At 37.7% G+C, this 18,147-nt stretch overlaps 1 pseudogene; it reads left to right on the forward strand.

The window, feature by feature from the left end:
* The first annotated feature begins 15,865 nt into the window (after nucleotides 1-15,865).
* Nucleotides 15,866-17,711, forward strand: LOC149007610 (ABC transporter G family member 10 pseudogene; annotated as a pseudogene).
* The last annotated feature ends 436 nt before the right edge of the window (nucleotides 17,712-18,147 follow it).

The raw sequence follows: 18,147 nt of genomic DNA on the forward strand, positions 1-18,147 counted from the left end.
CTTCATATCAACTTTTAGACCCAACAATTTCTTTTTCCTTTTCTTGAGATGCTTAATTAGTGGAACATCTCATGTGCTACAAAGATATTATCATAATTAATCTATTAGGTACAAAGGCAAACTGAACGGGATAGATGATATTTCTAAGAGTCCTTGAGTCGGTTGGCAAAGATCTTCGAAATTACTTTAATTGCCATAAACTAATAGGCCTAAATTGCTCTGCTTCTTCAGGGTTGTCCACCTTAAGAATCATGCAAATCAAGGTTCGATTCATCTCCTTTTGCAGCACCTCAGTATGAAAGAAATTAGTGACCACTTTACAAAGCTTTTCTTTGATAATATCACAATAGTTTTGAAAGACTATAGGGGAAAATCCATCCGGTTCTGTTGACTTCAAGTATCCCGTCTCACTAACTGCTTCATTGATTACCTTTGTTGAGGGAACTATACATAACAAGTTATTAACATCTTGAGACACCGCAAGTAGAACAACACCTCGAGCCTTGTTAAGTGACTCTACATTCACCCCTAGAGTTGTAACCGCATCAAAGAAGGTACTATAGTAATGCATTGATTTCCTCTTCCGAACAAGCCCATTCCCATCCATCATCCTTCAGTTTCAGGATGTGGTTAAAATGTCTTCGTTGAATGGTTGTTGCATGAAAGAATGCTATGTTTTTGTCCCCACTTTTGATCCAGTCCAACTTACTTTTTTGGTATCACATCATTTCCTCTCTAAGAAATTCCTCCTCAAGCAGCTTAATTAGAGCTCTTTTCTTCTCTTTGTTGTAATATTAGTCCCACATCGACTGATGTGGGAATATGTGGAGAGGAGGAGGCTATAAAAGAATGCCTCCTCCTTCTTTAATCATCCCAAATATCTTCTCTCTTGGATATTTCTTTATTTATAGTGGAGTTTTCTCTCTTGCCATATATTATTGTGTTCTTCTTTTCTCTTATTTGCTGATTGTTCTATTCGGTGGGTTATGAAGTGGGTTCTTCATAACCCAATAGTGGTTTCAGAGCGAGGTTTTTCCGAAGAATGCTCTGTGGTTGCAGCATAGTGTGATCTTCCACATCAGAAAAGGAAAATTCCTTAGGGGTCTGTTTGTTTGGTTTAGGGTGTGAGTATCTACTTATAGTATGCTCTGTGATTGCCACTTAGGTGGATCCTTCACATCAGAAAAATAAGTAAGCTATTGTCTTTCATCCTATGGAGGTGCTACAGACGTCGCAATTTCACGTGGTTTCTTTTCGGCTATCCTAGAAAGGTGTATTGGGTGATTAAGTGCATGTCTAGGAAAATTTTGTCTAAGGAGTCTGGTATTTAAGCGGACCTCTTGTGTCCCTCCAGTCTTTCCTGGAAATTTTCCTGGTGCATTTTGGTTCAACCATATACCAGTTGGAGATAACCTGAGAAGACAAGTTTCACGTTAAATAGTGGGAGTTATTCTGCAGCCAACAACAGTTCGTGATAGAAGCAATGGCAGCAAAAATCAACATCGGCAAGTTTGACGGCACGAAATTCTCATTATGGAAAATGAAGATGAAGGCATTATTGATAAAAGATAACTGCCCTGAAGCCATCAGTGTTCGGCCGGCGGAGTTCACAGACAACGAAAAGGGGAACAGAATAGATGCGATCGCTCTTTCTGATTTGCATCTAGCATTATCAGATGATATTTTAGCGGGCGTAGAAGAAAAGAAAACTGCTAAGGAGGTTTGGGATCATCTCATCAAATTGTATGAAGCCAAATCACTTCACAACAAAATCTTCTTGAAGAGAAAGTTGTATACCTTACGGATGTCAGAATCTACATCAGTTACAAGCACTTACATACTCTGATTTCGTTATGTTCTCAACTTTCAACGTTGGGACATAATGTTTCACCACAGGAACATGCTGAAATTCTATTCCAAAGTCTTCCAGATTCATATGACCCAGTCATCATCAATTTAACCAGTAATATCCTCTCTGATTATTTGGTATTTGATGATGTCGCTGCTACAATTCTTGAAGAAGAAAGTAGACAAAAAGGCAGGGAAGATAGACAGGCAAGCTCAAAACAAGCAGAAGTTCTATCTATGACTCGAGGAAGGTCAACGGAATGTGTAAGAAGAATTTCAAGTGCTACAATTGTGGCAGAAGGGGACACTTAAAAAATGAGTGTCGATTCAAAAAGAGTGTAGATAAGGCAATGGCAGCCAAGGATAGATTGGAGCATACTGATGTTTGGATCTTGGATTCGGGAGCAACATGGCACATGACCTCTCGCAGAGATTGGTTTCAAACTTATGAACCTATCTCTATAGGGTCTGTGTACATGGGAAATGATCATGCCTTGAAGATTGTTGGAGTTGGCACCATCAAGTTGAAGATGTACGATGGTATGGTACACACTATTCAAAATGTGCGGCATGTGAAGGGCTTAAAGAAGAATCTATTGTCTTTGGGACAATTAGATGAAATTGGGTGCAAGACACGCATCCAAAATGGAATGATGAGGATCGTCAAAGGAGCGCTAGTTGTAATGAAAGCTGAAAGGGGCGCTGCAAATTTGTACAAACTAATGGGAGAAACGTGTCTGGAGGCAGAAGCATTAGTTGCATCAACCGGTACTGCAGAAGAGATGACAAAAGTGTGGCATCGAAAATTGGCCCACATGTCAGAGCAAGGGTTGAAGGTTCTCGCAGAATAGAAATTACTCCTGGGTCCCAAAAAGGTTTCATTACCCTTTTGTGAGCACTGTGTTACAAGCAAGCAGCATAGACTGAAGTTCAATGCATCTGATTCCAGGAGTAAAAGTGTTCTGGAATTAGTTCACTCTGATGTATGGCAAGCACCGATTACATCTCTGGAGGAGCAAGGTACTATGTATCTTTCATTGATGATTATTCCAGAAGATGTTGGGTGTTTCCTATCAAGAAGAAGTCAGATGTGTTTTCCGTTTTCAAAACATTCAAAGCGCAAGTTGAACGAGAAACTGAGAAGAAAATCAAGTGCCTCAAGACGGACAATGGCGGTGAATATACAGGGGATGACTTCTTTGAGTTTTGTAATTAAGAAGGCATCAAGAGACAACTCACGGTGGCTTACACTCCTCAATAGAATGGAGTAGCGGAGCGGTTGAATAGAACTCTACTTGAAAGAATGAGAGCCATGTTAAGAACTGCAAGTATGGCTAAGTCCTTTTGGGCAGAAGCCGTAAACACTGCCTGCTACGTGATTAATCGATCACCAACAAGATCGATTGATCTGAAGACACCGATGGAGATGTGGACTGGCAAGCCAGTTGATTATTCATGCCTGCACACATTTGGGAGTCCTATGTACGTGATGTATCATCCCCAAGAAATTTCGAAGTTGGATCCAAAATCCAGAAAATGCAGATTCTTGGGATATGCTGATGGAGTCAAGGGGTATCGACTGTGAGATCCCACTGCCCACAAGGTCGTCATCAGCAGAGATGTCATTTTTGTAGAAGATAAGCTGCAGAAGGAAGATGTGAGTAGCATTTCAATAGAAATTCTAGAGAGTACAACAGTTCAGGAGGAAGAGAAGTCCAATCCAAAAAAATTCTTCTGGAGCAGAATCAGAAAATGAGGAACAAGTACCAATTGAGTCTACAACTGTAGAAGTTCAACGGTCACCTCGTGAAAGACATACACCAACCTGGCAGTCTAATTATATTATGGAGAGCAATGTTGCATATTGTCTTCTAACAGAAGATAGGGAGCCATCAACATTCAGAGAAGCAATTGATAGCTTAGAAGCGTCACTTTGGATGGCAGCTATGCAGGAAGAACTAGAAGCTCTTCATAAGAATAAGACGTGGGAGCTTGTACCTTTACCGCACGGAAGGAAGCCCATTGGTAACAAATGGGTTTACAAGATCAAACGAAACAATGATGATCAAGTAGAGCGGTATCGTGCAAGAATGGTGATCATAGGATATGCTCAGAAAGAATGTGTCGATTTCACAGAAATCTTTTCTCTAGTGGTTCGACTTACTACTGTCTGGATAGTTCTGGCATTTTGTGCTACGTTTGATCTACATCTTGAATAGTTAGATGTAAAAACTACATTTCTTCATGGAGATCTTGAAGAAGAAATCTATATGCTCCAACCAGAAGGTTTTCAAGAACCAGAAAAGGGGAACTTGGTTTGAAGGTTGAACAAATCTCTATACGGCTTAAAACAAGCGCCAAGATGTTGGTATAATATATTTGATTCCTTCATATTGAGCCTTGGATACAACAGACTTGCTTCAGACCCTTGTGCGTATTACAAAAGGTTTGGTGATGATGATTTCATCATTTTACTGTTGTATGTCGATGATATGTTGGCGTCAGGCCCCAACAAAGATCAGATCATAGAATTAAAGGCTCAGTTGGCTAGAGAATTTGAAATGAAGGATCTGGGACCCGCACACAAGATTCTAGGGATGCAAATTCACCGAGACAGAAATAACAGGAAGATTTGGCTATCTTAGAAGAGTTACTTAAGGGAAGTCTTGCGCCGCTTTAATATGCAAGACTGTAAGCCAATTTCTACTCCTCTTCCTGTTAATTTCAAGTTATCCTCAAGTATGTGTTCTAGCAATGAAATAGAGAGGATGGAGATGTCTCGAGTACCGTATGCATCAGCAGTGGGAAGTCTGATGTTCGCTATGATATGTACAAGATCGGACATTGCACATGCAATGGGAGTGATTAGTCAGTATATGGCGAATCTAGGACAAGAGCATTGGATTATAGTGAAAAGGATCCTAAGATACATTAAATGAACCTTGGATGCTACTCTATGTTATGGAGGATCTGAATTTACTGTCAGAGGATATGTTGATTATGATTTTGCAGGGGATCTTGATAAAAGGAAATCCACTACTACTAGCTATGTGTTTACAATTGCAAGAGGAGCTGTGAGCTGGGTATCTAAACTACAGACAGTTGTAGCACTATCTACAACAGAAGCTGAGTATATGACAGCTACACAAGCTTGTAAAGAAGCAATCTGGATAAGAAGATTCATGGAAGAACTTAGGCACAAACACGAGAAGATTCTCTTGTATTGTGACAGTCAGAGTGCCTTGCACATTGCAAGAAATCCAACTTTTCATTCTAAGACAAAACACATAGAAGTTCAATATCATTTTATTCGTGAAGTGGTGGAAGATGGAAGGGTGGATACACAGAAAATCCACACGAAATAGAACCTAGCAGATGCATTGACAAAAGCAATCAACACTGGCAAGTTCATTTGGTGCAGATCCTTGTATGGCTTGACAGAGATGTAGACAGCATGGTGGTGGCAAGATAGAGACTGGTGTGGAGATTGATTGGTTCTCAATCTAATCTCCAAGTGGGAGATTGTTGTAATATTAGTCCCACATCGACTAATGTGGGAATATGTGGAGAGGAGGAAGCTATAAAAGAATGCCTCCTCCTTTAATCATCCCAAATATCTTCTTCTCTCTTGGATATTTCTTTATTTATAGTGAAGTTTTCTCTCTTGCCCATACATTATTGTGTTCTTCTTTTCTCTTATTTGCTGATTGTTCTATTCGGTGGGTTCTTCATAACCTGACACTCTTGACAGTGGTCCCTTTCATTTTGGCTTTGGAGGATAGCCAATTTTTCTAAGATAAGCTATGTTGTTGTAGTTTCCCAAACACCTCCTCATTCCATTTTAATGAATCTTCTTTACATAGACAAAGGTTATAGGCTCTAAGTGTAGACAAACCACAACCACAAACTCACAAAAGGCTGCACTAAGATCTCACAAGGTCGTAAGGATGAGATCCTCAACGGTGACAAGAGAATGAATAGTCACCAAGGAATCTACTATTCGACAAATTTCTAGTAAATATTCAAAGACAGAGGATAGGCCTCTCTGAATGCAAAAGGAGGATCGCACAAATCCATCATTCACTAAGAGAAGGAGCTGCAAAGAATGATAGAGCAGACAAAGCTTCAGCTGAGGTTTTGGCACTGACTACGTGGGGAAGTTTTTCCTCTGACAGACAAGATACAAGCCAACTAAGGATGATTTGATCTAGGCATTCCCAACATAAACATGCTTTAGAAGTAGGGAGGATCCGGGCATGGAAATGGACCATCAATGTAACTAAGGAACGAATGACCACACAGTAGAGGGAGTAATTGCACCTTCCATACGAGAAAATTTGGAGACGAGAGCTTGAGAGGCAAAGCTAGAGCGACATTATGGAGAAAACTGGAGTGGATGAAGAAGTTTCAATAGAAATTTGAGAAGTCAAGGCAAAGAGATCAAGATTCACAGCAGAGAGAAAACAAGCAAAAGTTCTGAAAAGAATCAAGAAACGGGAAAGCAGACACGGTTTGCTTCAGTGGTGTGTAGTAAGTGAACAGCACTAAGCAGTGTGTGATGAGATGAGCGCCACATCATTTGATAAAATCTCAAAGGTCCAAAAACCTCCATGTGCACTACATACCAACTTAAGTGCAAGTAAAACCCTATATTTGTTTCAAACGAACCTAACCATTTGAACGTTTGACTCGAACCAAACCAACCATCATTTCAAGTTTTCAATTTCATCTTGATTGTAAATGAACACTTGGCGATGCAAAGAAAATTATAGTTAAAGCAACGTCTGCTGCAGTTGCTATCATCATCTTCATCGTTTTCATCTGGAGATTCTGTTATTCAAGAAGACTAACTCTAATTACAGAGAAGCAAAAAGACAAGAGGGCAGAGCATGCAGAGTTTGCAATCAAGGGTTGTTGCAAAGCTGGGGATTGCTTTCATCATCTGGATAGTAAGGGAAGAAGGGAGAAGATGATGTCGTTGAAACGGTGGTTATTGTTGAGGTATTTGAGTCATACCCAACTTATGTTGAGGTACTCAAGTTATACCTAATAACATGTTCTAATATGAGTCATCAGATTAGTTACAATCTAACGGTGTAATGTGCTTTTGTGGGAGAGTCCAATTACCAATAGAACTTAGTGTAGTTCTATAAATACTAGCTGGAAGCAACGGTCTAGGTATTCCAATCTAGATACTCAGGGTGTAATGCTTCAAGCAACCTCATGCTTAAACCCTAACCCTAACAATCTTAAAACATTAGCAATCTTTCTAGAGAAGCTTTTGTTCGATAAAGTCTAAAGGGTGATCGAACGCTGCTCGAAGTTATCTGCAATTTACAGTGAGTAATTCTTCCGCACTAGATTAAAATGGATGTTGTTTCAATTGATATGGTCAAATTGCAGACCTTTACTGGATCTGAGTTTAATGCCTGGAAATGAAAGACACATAATTTGGATTAAAGTTTCTGAATGTGTTTTATACGGTACAAACCTCTTTTGAAGATACTGTTGAGAATATCGATAAATTACAATGAACAAGAGATGAAGATTTCTTCCAAGGAAATATTCCAATAGTTTATGGTGGTCTACCATGTTTGAAGTTTCCATATTTAGCTGGGAACTTGCTACAGGGGACAGTTCCATCCGAGTTGAGCTTATTGAGTCGACTTGAACACTTGGAGATCGGTTACAACGAATTCTCTGATGGGGTTCCGAAGGAGTTCACTCTATTGTCGAACTTCAAATACATTGACATTGCGAGTGCAAATCTATCTGGTTTTCTATCATTTGAGCTTCAGAATTTAATACAACTTGAGTCTCTATTTCTCTCCAAGAACATGTTTAATGGTGAAATTCTGGCTGAGTTTATCCAACTTGGTAGCTCTGAAAGCTCTTGATTTATTGGATAATCATTTATTAGGACCGATTCCAAGAGGGTTTTCCTTGTTGAAGGAACTAACCATCTTGAGCTTAATGGACAACAACTTAATGGTGGAATCCCAGACGGAATCGACGAGTTTCCTAACCTTAAGGAATTAAATCTCTATAACAATTCTCTGAGTGGGAATCTCCCACATAAGCTAAGGTCAAATGCGAAGTTGCAGAAGCTCGACATATCTTCCAACTCATTAAGTGGTCCGATTCCACCGAATCTCTGTCTAGGAAACCAATTAACAAAGCTCATACTCTTCTCCAACAGGTTTGATTCTGAAATCCCTCAAATGCTCGCAAATTGCACTTCTTTATGGAGGCTTCGCATCCAAGATAACCAACTCAAAGGAACGAATCAATCCTATTGCTATTCTGTTAGTAATAAAGACCTAGACGCAAAAATCAAGATCCAAATAAGAAGAGAAGAAAAAGCAAAGAAGAGAAGTTGGTCCGTGAAGGGAACAAGAATAGCAAGAAGAAATATATAAATGAAACATAGAATGAGGCTAGAAATTTGAAGGATGATTTTTTTTAGGTGTATGTAAATCTTTATTATTAGTAACTAAAATGTCAAAAATATTCACACAAAAAAATAAATAAAGAAAAAATAGACACTATAAAATTAAAGGTATTTCAAATAATAAGTAGGACAAAAAAAGATTTGCCACAAAGAGGAGTTCATGCTTTTATATGACAGTATAATAATATGATATACCATAGTTTTTAAGTTGGATTACACTAACTAGTCATCTTCAAATTAAAGATGGTTTCTTATAATTTTAGTTGCTTGGGCTTGTTCAAAAGAGATGAACTAGATGGGATAGGATAGGCAGAAGTATATATATATTTTTTGAATGAGGTTCGTCCAGGTCAGCTTGCGCGAACTACATTCTCAAAGCGCTTTTTTATATAATTAATATAGGCAGGGCTTCGCCCCTGGCCCCAAGGGGATTCGAACTTTGACATCCTATGTGGAAGCGTTGGTCTTTGCCAACTGAACCACCCCTCGGGGTTGGATAGGTAGAAGTTTGTAAAAGATGTTTTAGATCTCACCACTTAAAGCAGTAAAAAAAATAATCAGATCCAACAAGCCAATGCAACCATAAATATGAAACCATTTTAATTTAGAAGATGACTAGTTAGTGTAATGCAGCTTAAAGAAGCTATGTACTATGAAAACCATAAAAAGATTTTAGTTGAATTCAAAAAAGATAAATAGAATGAGAATATATACCAAGCACATAACAATAAAATTAATCTAGGCCAGTTTAGTTGTACCTCGACTGTATCCTTAGGTAGGGGGTAAATAGATAGGATTTAGATTGGATAGTGGTAATACCATATCCATATCCTATTATATTCGGACGGATTCAAATAATATTCTTTATGCTTTCAGACTGATTCAGTCGAATTCGGATAGTTATTTTTCTACATGGGTATAAATACAAATTGAATATAATTTTTGACTGTCTGCTGACATCTTTACCATTTTATTTTTTAATTTTTGACTGTCTGATGACAACTTTACCATTTTATTTTTGAGAGCTAGGTTTAAAATTTAAGAATTTAGTAACATTGTTATTTAGTAATAGAAAATCTCTCTCTCTCTCTCTCTATATATATAATAAACATAACTTTATAAAAATAAGAAAACAAGTGCAAATACGTAACTTAATCAAATAAATCATTGGAAATATAATAATCGGTCAGAAAAGGATTCTACCATATCCATGTCCTATTAGTAATCGGACGGATTTAAATACCTCTAAAGAACTACGAATGCGATATGGAAGTGGACTTCGATTATTCATTTACAACCGTATTCTTGGATAACTCACCAGCAAGGAGGATCAAACCCTAACCATTTCACGAAGAGGCATTGGTCATTACCAATTGGCCAACTCTTTGGTGATGAAAAAAAGGTGGGTTTTGCAGATCTGGATAGAATGGCTTAGTTCGGGACCTTTTGCTGGAATTTCAAGATGAAGTAGAAAAGCCTAAGCTGAAGTTTATAAAAGACGCGTACATGTTCTAGATCTCCACTTCAAAGATACATACCATGCAAGTTTTGATCACTTAAAACAGTAAGAAAGATCTATCCAGCACCCAACCGGAAATGTAAGAAATCATCTTGAACTTGAAGATGACTAGTTAGTGTTATCCTTGGGATCACTGCAATGTACTATATATGAAAAACATAAAAGATTCCACTTGAATTTAAAAGACAGACAGAATGTGAATACCAAGCACATAACAGTAGAATTAATTTGGCATACCTCAAGAAATTAAACATTTCATGCAAGTCAGATCACTTAAATCAGTATGAAAGATTTATTCAGGTCGGAAAAACTCATGTAACCAGAAGGATAAGAAAACCATCATGAACTTAAACTACCTTAAGAAGACTGCTATATACTGTGAAAACAATAAAAGATTACAAATACAAATGAGAATATATATACAAGCACATAACAGTAGAACTAACTTGGCATACCTCTATGAATAGAATGAAAAACACGCTTTTGCCCCATCTAAGGAGTCCACACAGGCCTGGCGCCGCCGGTGTTTGGTGTTATCCACAGGACTGAATTCACTGGCGCCAGTTATATAAGTTGGAAGGGGTGGCTGAGGATGGAAGAAGGGTTGATGAGGATGGAAGAAGGGTTGATCAGGTTGGCCAGTACCGAAGTAAGCTCTCCAGCCACAGGGTTTTGCCATTGAGGATTCATTGGATGATTAACTCACCAAGACTTTGTGAGAATATACCATTGAGAGAGGAGTAAGTCACAAACAATAAAGGAAGATGAAGAACTGAATCGAGCATAAAATTTATTAAATTTATTGTTCAAGTTTAACTTGTTTCCATCAACATTTAGTTGTGATTTAATAACAACAAAGAGTGTTATAGATATATGTACTTTCACTCTATAGAGGCGTGCTTGATAGATTGAAAAACTCAGCAGATGGCACTGAAAATTTTTCAATATAATATAGATATCACAAGAAGCATCATTTGAATTCACAAAAAAAAAAAGTAAAAAAAAATAAAAAAATAAAAAATAAAAAAATAAAATTTTTTTTTTTTTTTTTTTTAAGTAAAACACAACCTAAATATCACAAGAAGGATCATTTGAATTCAAACTCATTTAGAGCCCATTTGTTTATATGAATTTAGGGATATCAAATCTGTGAATTAATGAATGGGAGATAAAGATTTATATTTGTTTGATTGTGTGAATTGCTAGAGCATGAAATCTAAGAATTCACTTTTTTAACCTGAAAACGTAAATTGTAAATTTATGGGTATGGAGTGAAATCTCTGGACTTCACCTTTACTATAAAATCGCTAAACATTTGCGCATTCAACAAAATCAAACAGTTAATTTTATGACCGATGACTCTACAAATTTGAACGTATAAATTTAAAATATCTAAATATTTAAAATCTCCAGACTCAAGTAACTAAATAGACCCTTAAGTAAAAATTTCTTTTTAAAATAATGTTATCGTTTTGCATGAAAAAATTGCATGGACTCCAGAAGATACACATATCAGAAGATACATACATATCTCTTTCTTCTGTAGTCTTTATTTAATTTCCATTTTTGCAAGGGAATGTTAATTGAAATAAAAAAGAGATAAATCTACCTATTTGGTAACCTTTATTAATTTTCAATTTTGACATTGAATACCCACCAAAAATGAAATTTCGCATTGAATAATTACTTAGGGTCTAAGTTTCTAACTTGTAAGATATATAAATCTTTTTGGTTTGATGACTTCAAACCATGAAGCTGGCGGGGGTCTATGGTGGATTCCAATAAAAACATATACATCCCCAAAAAAGCATAGGCAGCCTTTATTTATTTTCAATTTTGACATTGAATACCTACCAAAAATGAAATTTCGCATTAACTAATTACTTAGGGTCTAAGTTTCTAACTTGTAAGATATATAAATATTTTTGGTTCGGTAACTTCAAAATGTGAAGCTGACACGGGGTCTATGGTGGTCGGTGGATTCCAATAAAAACAATATACATTCTCCCAATTAATATTAATTGTAATAAAAAAATAATAAAAAAATATAAAAAAATGTCGAAAAGAACACCACGATATAGTTGGGCTGCAACTGGGCCGGGCTTTTGCAATCCCAAGCCTAGCCCTATGTGTTCTAATCTGAGCCCATTCTCGCCCTCATCCTAGTTCAGGGCCAAGGATTAATGTCCCTTGCCCTAAGCCCTACAGGGCCAAGCCAAGCCCATTCCCGCCCTAATTGGCCCTAATTGGGTCGGGTCGGGATGGGTTGGCCTTGATTGGCCCTAATTGGCCCTAGCCCTAACCCTGATTGGCCCTGAATAGCCCTGATTGGCCCTATCCCTAGCCCTAATTGGCCTTGTCCCTAGCCCTAATTGGCCCTGACCCTGATTAGCCTTGTCCCTGGCCCTGATTGACCTTATCTTGGCCCTAACCTTAATTGGTCCTATCCTTGGACCTAAAATATCAAATGTAAATTCATAAAATAATAATAAAAAAATAAAAGTATCATAAGTAAATTAAAAATAAAATTCATAGAAATATAAGATGATTCAAACTCATACAAAATTATAAAATAGTCAATAAGTTGATAGTGTTGCTTTAAACATAAATAAATTTATACTCCATAATTCTATATTGATCTCTGAATTTCTCTCATTGTTTTAATGATGGAAATTGAAAACCTCTCCCATTACTTTGGTGATGGAAATTGAAAACCCCTCCCATTGATATCCTTATTCAATTCAACAAAAAAAAAAAAAAAAAATCATATTCAAAACTTTGTTAACAAGTAAATCAATGATAATTTAGTATTGATAATTTTTTCGTAGTTAAAGAAAATTATATTTTAGTTACAAATATAGCTATCTGTCCTTAATAAAAAAAAAATTCCTGAAATATCACATTAGAGGCAAAAGAAAGATACCAATATTCATGATGAGAGGTTGGGGTGTAGATTTGTGATATTTTAACTCTCTATATACTAGCTTTTATTATTTATAATATATTATCTCGCATTTGTTAACAATTAAAAATGACTTAGTTCGAAAAATAAAAATTATCTTAAAAATAATATAAAAAGTGAACTCATAGTCTAATATGATCAAAATGATTGAAGGTCAAAGTCGAGACTTATAGTTATATCAATGTTAATGTGAATATTAGGGTAAACATCTAATACATGATCATGGTCAAATTAACATTAAGACTAGAGCCAAAATTAAGGTTGGGATTGGGCCGAAATCAGGTGGATGCTTACTACATTGGTAATGAAGATATAATTTATTTTTGGGATAATTACTGTTGCCCCCTTGTAGTTTGATTTTATTACTAATAAAACCTTGTTATTTACGAAATTACTATTGCCCCCTTCCTTATAATGGTGTTAAGTTGCCGTTAAGTTTGAATATGTAATGTCTAATTTGCCCTTCATTAAAATTAAGAAATCAAAAGACGATGCTACCCCATTTATAAAACCAGATTAAATGTCAATTTTACCCTAAATTTTATTTATTTTGAATTAATGAAATGGGCAAAATCCAAATCCGATTTGGTTTCCCACTTTCACAAAACTTCATCTATTTTTGAATTAAAGAAATGAGCAACGTCCAAATCCGATTTGGTTTCCCACCTTCACTAAACTTCATTTATTTTGGATTTAAAGAAATGAACAAAATTCAAATCCAATTTGGTTTCCCACCCTCACTAAACTTCATTTATTTTGAAAATTTTTTAGGTGATATTCAGCTTCCAATTTGAGTTGAATTTGATTTTCCTTCCTCTCCGGTTTCTATTTGAGTTTTATTCAATCATTCTTTCTTTATTTGATGGTTTTTTTTTTTTAGAATAAAACGGATTATAATTTTTTTTTTGCACAATTAATTAAGGGTACTACTATAATTTGACAAAAGGGTAAATAAGTAAAGAGATAAGTATAAGGGTATTTTGGGGTTTTTGAGAAAATATAAAGATGACACATCATCAGTTAACTAACGGAACTTAACGGTAAGGGGGCAATAGTAATTATAGACAAAGTTGAAGGTTGGATTAGTAATTTTGAAAAGTACAGGGGATACAGTAGTAATAAAATCAAAGTACAAGGGGCCAATAGTAATTATCCTTTTATTTTTATTAATTTTTTACAAAACATGATCATATTTTTTAAATTTGACACGTGTCAAATATTCACCCCATGTGGATTATAATTAATTCTTCTCCATAATGGGTGGAAGGTCCAGACTCAAATCAAAGCCAAAATCATGGGCGTAGATCAGGGCCAAGATCAGGACTAAGACCAGGGTTAGAATCAAGGCCAAGATCAAGGCCAGAATCAGGGCCAAAATAAGGGCCAGAATCAGGGCTAAAATCAGAGCCAGAATCAGGGCGAAAATCAGGGCTAGAATCAGGGCCAGAATCAGGGCCAAGTTCAAGGCCAAGATTAGGGCCAAAATTAGGGCCGGGCCGGGATGGGCTAGGTAGGCCAAAGAGTAATCCCAGGCCCGCCCTTGGCCCTAGTCAGGGCCAGAATATTTTGGCCCTAACCCGCCCTTAGGGCCAAAATCTTTAGCCCAAGCCCTAGTCGGGCTTAGGGCGGGTCAGGGCCGCCAGGGCCAAACTTGCACCCCTACGATATAGAGACACTAAGTCCAATGAACTCATGGACTCAAATCTCCGCTCTTATCACATCTTATCCTTCCCCTTCCCCTACCCCCTTGGGGCATATGGCCCCTAGTCATTATGACTACCAGACAATGACTCGGAAAAAAAAAGTAAAGTAAAAAAGAAATAGTATAAAAACATATAAATATTTAATGTGGTTTATAAACCAATGAAGTGTATTAAGCTTGTGCATAAAGAAGAAGAGCTTTTTCATCATGTAGAAAAAATACAGAAAAAGATCTCACATCCAATAGTCAAGAATGGTGTCATAAGAATTCTCATCCAAAAACTCTAATGGAAAATCCTAAATTTCTCAATGATGTACTAAGCGAACATAAGATACATATATATACTCCAATCATCCATCAGGCTAGATTGTAGCAAAAACTGAAAAACATTTACTTTGTAGCTTTTTATATGTAATTTAAATATAAGGTAGACTTTTAGCTTTGGTCTCAAGGGGATTTAAGCTCGAGTCTAGATCCTCCCCCACACAGCCGGCTCATATGGGCATACACCCACACTTGCATGAGTGGGACCACACTCACCAGTCTATCTATCTCATGACATGGCAGAATGGGTCCCACAGTCATATAAGTGGGGGTGCATGCGTGTATGGGCAGGCTTCAAATTCTTTAAAACTCTTAGATCTCATGGTGCGGTGTGTTTTTCTTTTGCCAACTGAGAAACCTCTCTAAGGTATCGATTCTTGTACTTGTATAAAGACAGCGCTCACCTCCAAATCGCTTTTCTTAGTTTAAATAGTTCAATCATGATTATTCAGATAAAAAGATACCCATCAGCCAACGTAGAGCTGTTCTAGTGGTTGAAACCTACATCTCTTAGTAAAGAGGTCGTGGGTTCGACTCTTGCTAAGGTATATTAATATCCTCATCCCTGCCTTAATAAAGCCCCGTTGTACCACAATGTATGTAACAATTCTTATGTTTCTAATTATGTTTCCTTGTATAACTTGTAGAGAATCTTAATTTCTTGAGATTGAGCAAATCTCAAGCTTCTTGTATATATACATTTCACAGTTTAATGGAAACCTCATGAAGTTCTACTCCAAGAAGCCTCAGATCTAATCTGGTATCATTTTAACCTTGTTCCTGCTCTCTTCAATCCGCTCGCAGGGTATTCTCTGATCATCCAAGGAGCTTCTTCCGCAGAATGCTCTTGCAAGTGTACCGCAGATCTCATCTCCCTTGCTGTTTGGTGTCACAGATTTACCGCGGCGATTTCTTTTCTTCACTGAACCTGAACCCTCTTGGCGCTCCATGAAAAGTGTGTTAATTTGGTGTGTTAGATCATCTGTCCTTCCATCTCCTTTCTTTTCCCTTTCTTCTGCAGTTCTTCTTCTTCTTCTACGCCATTCTCTCTTCCTCTCCATGGAGTTACCCATCAAGGCCAACAGTTCTGGCGGCCGTGGCCGGAGAATTCAGTACAAGATAGAAACCGAAAAACTCTCTTACCAGTTACAACCAAAACTAGTCCATGAACTCAACTGGGTTTCCTGTTGGAGGGATCCCAATGGTTCCAAAAGCGATAAATACATTTTGAAAAATGTGGATTGTGTAGCAAAGCCTGGGGAAATCACTGCCATTGCTGGTCCTAGTGGATCTGGCAAGACCACTCTTTTGGAGATCCTCGCTGGGATGATTCCACACGATATTATAGCAGGTCGGGTTCTAATCAATGATCGGCCCATGCATGCACCAGCTTTCCGGCGAGTTTCAGGTTATGTAACCCAAGATGATGCACTCTTCCCTTTGCTGACAGTGGAAGAAACACTTCTATACAGTGCTCGTCTTAGGATTGGTGGTGATCTTACTGTTGCTGTGGCAAGAGTGAAAGCTCTTATCAAGGAGCTTGGCCTGGAGCGGGTCTCCGGGTCTAGAATTGGAGGAAATAGCAGCAGCTCGCGTGGTGGTATTTCCGGGGGGGGAGAAGCGGCGAGTCTCAATCGGAGTTGAAGTCGTCCATGACCCGGCGGTGCTTCTGATCGATGAACCCACTTCAGGGTTGGACTCGGCGTCAGCATTTCAAGTAGTGACTCTGCTTAAATCTATGGTTGTTAATCAAGGTAAGACAGTTGTCTTAACTATCCATCAACCCGGGTATAGGATTCTTGAGCTCTGTGATCAAATTGTGTTGTTATCGAGTGGAACTGTTATTCACCATGGGTCTTTAGATCTTCTTGAAGAACGTCTTAAGATCTCTGCCCATCGTATTCCTCGGCATGTAAATGTGCTTGAATATGCCATTGATGTCGCAGAAAGCTTCATTGTACAGGAGGGCTCTATGTTTGTCGATGAATTGGTGGTGCCAACTGAAGATAATCGAGAAAGAGAAGGCCAAGAAAATAGACTCCTATTCTACCCAAATTCAATATTGGAGGAGGTTTTAATCCTAGGCAAGAGATTCTGCAAAAACATATTTAGAACGAAGCAGCTTTTTGTAGCAAAGATCATTCAAGCTTTGGCGGCTGGGCTTGTTCTGGGGACCATATTCATGAATGTCAAAAATGACGACGGTAAGACAACTTTGCAGACTCGACTGGGATTCTTCGCCTTCACTCTCACATTTCTGCTTTCCACCACAACTGAAGGGCTACCAATTTTCTTACAGGAAAGGAGGATTCTGATTAGAGAATCCTCTAGAGGAGCTTATAGAGTATATTCCTATGTCATAGCCAATACCATTGTTTTCATTCCCTTTCTCTTAATTGTTGCTCTTCTTTACAGCATCTCTGTATACTGGTTAGTAGGGCTGAGGAGAGAAATTGATGGGTTCCTTTATTTCTCTGCGGTGGTTTGGATGGTTATGCTGGTGGCCAATGCGTTTGTGGCCTGCTTCAGTGCTCTGGTGCCTGATTTCATCATGGGGAGCTCCTTGATAGCAGGGATTATGGGGTCTTTTTTCCTCTTCTCTGGGTATTTTATATCAAAGAAAGACATACCCTGTTACTGGATTTTCGTGCATTACCTAAGTGTATTTAAGTATCCGTTCGAGAGTTTCTTGGTAAATGAGTATGGTGGGGAGAGGGGACGAAGAATGTGCGTGCAAAGTGTACAAGGAACTTGTGTTCTTTATGGGGATGGGTTACTGATGCAGCAAGAATTGAAAGAGTCACACAAGTGGAGTAATTTAGGGGTCATGCTGGGGTTCATTTTTGGGTATAGAGTCCTTTGTTTTCTGATTTTGTGGTACAGATGCAGCAACACCAGAAATTAAGAAAGCTCTTATCTTTTTCAAGAGATTCTCTCCCAATGGAAGGGAAAGGAAAGTAAATATAAAATCATAAATAAATGAAGAAATATCATTTGGAAGCCTGTTTCTTTCTTTGAGCCACCAAAAATTTTGTTATTACTAACATCTTGTTATAAAATAAAGAGAAAATATAGAATATAAAGAAGAAAGACAAGATCATTCAGCTCTTCTATTGAGTTGATCATTACATATTTCGTTATTTTGGTCCTGATTTTGGCCCTTATTTTGGCCCTGATTCTATCCCTTATTTTGGCCTTGATTCTGGCCTTCGTTTTGGCCCTGATTTTGGCCCTGATTCTGACCCTGGTCTTGATCCTGATCTTGGCCCATGATTTTGGCCTTGATTTGAGTATGGACCTTCCACCCATTATGGAGAAGAATTAATTATAATCCACATGGG

The sequence above is a fragment of the Hakea prostrata genome, chromosome 8 (assembly GCF_041222555.1).
Source record: "Hakea prostrata isolate BN-2017 chromosome 8, UWA_Hpros_2, whole genome shotgun sequence".
NCBI lineage: Eukaryota > Viridiplantae > Streptophyta > Magnoliopsida > Proteales > Proteaceae > Hakea > Hakea prostrata.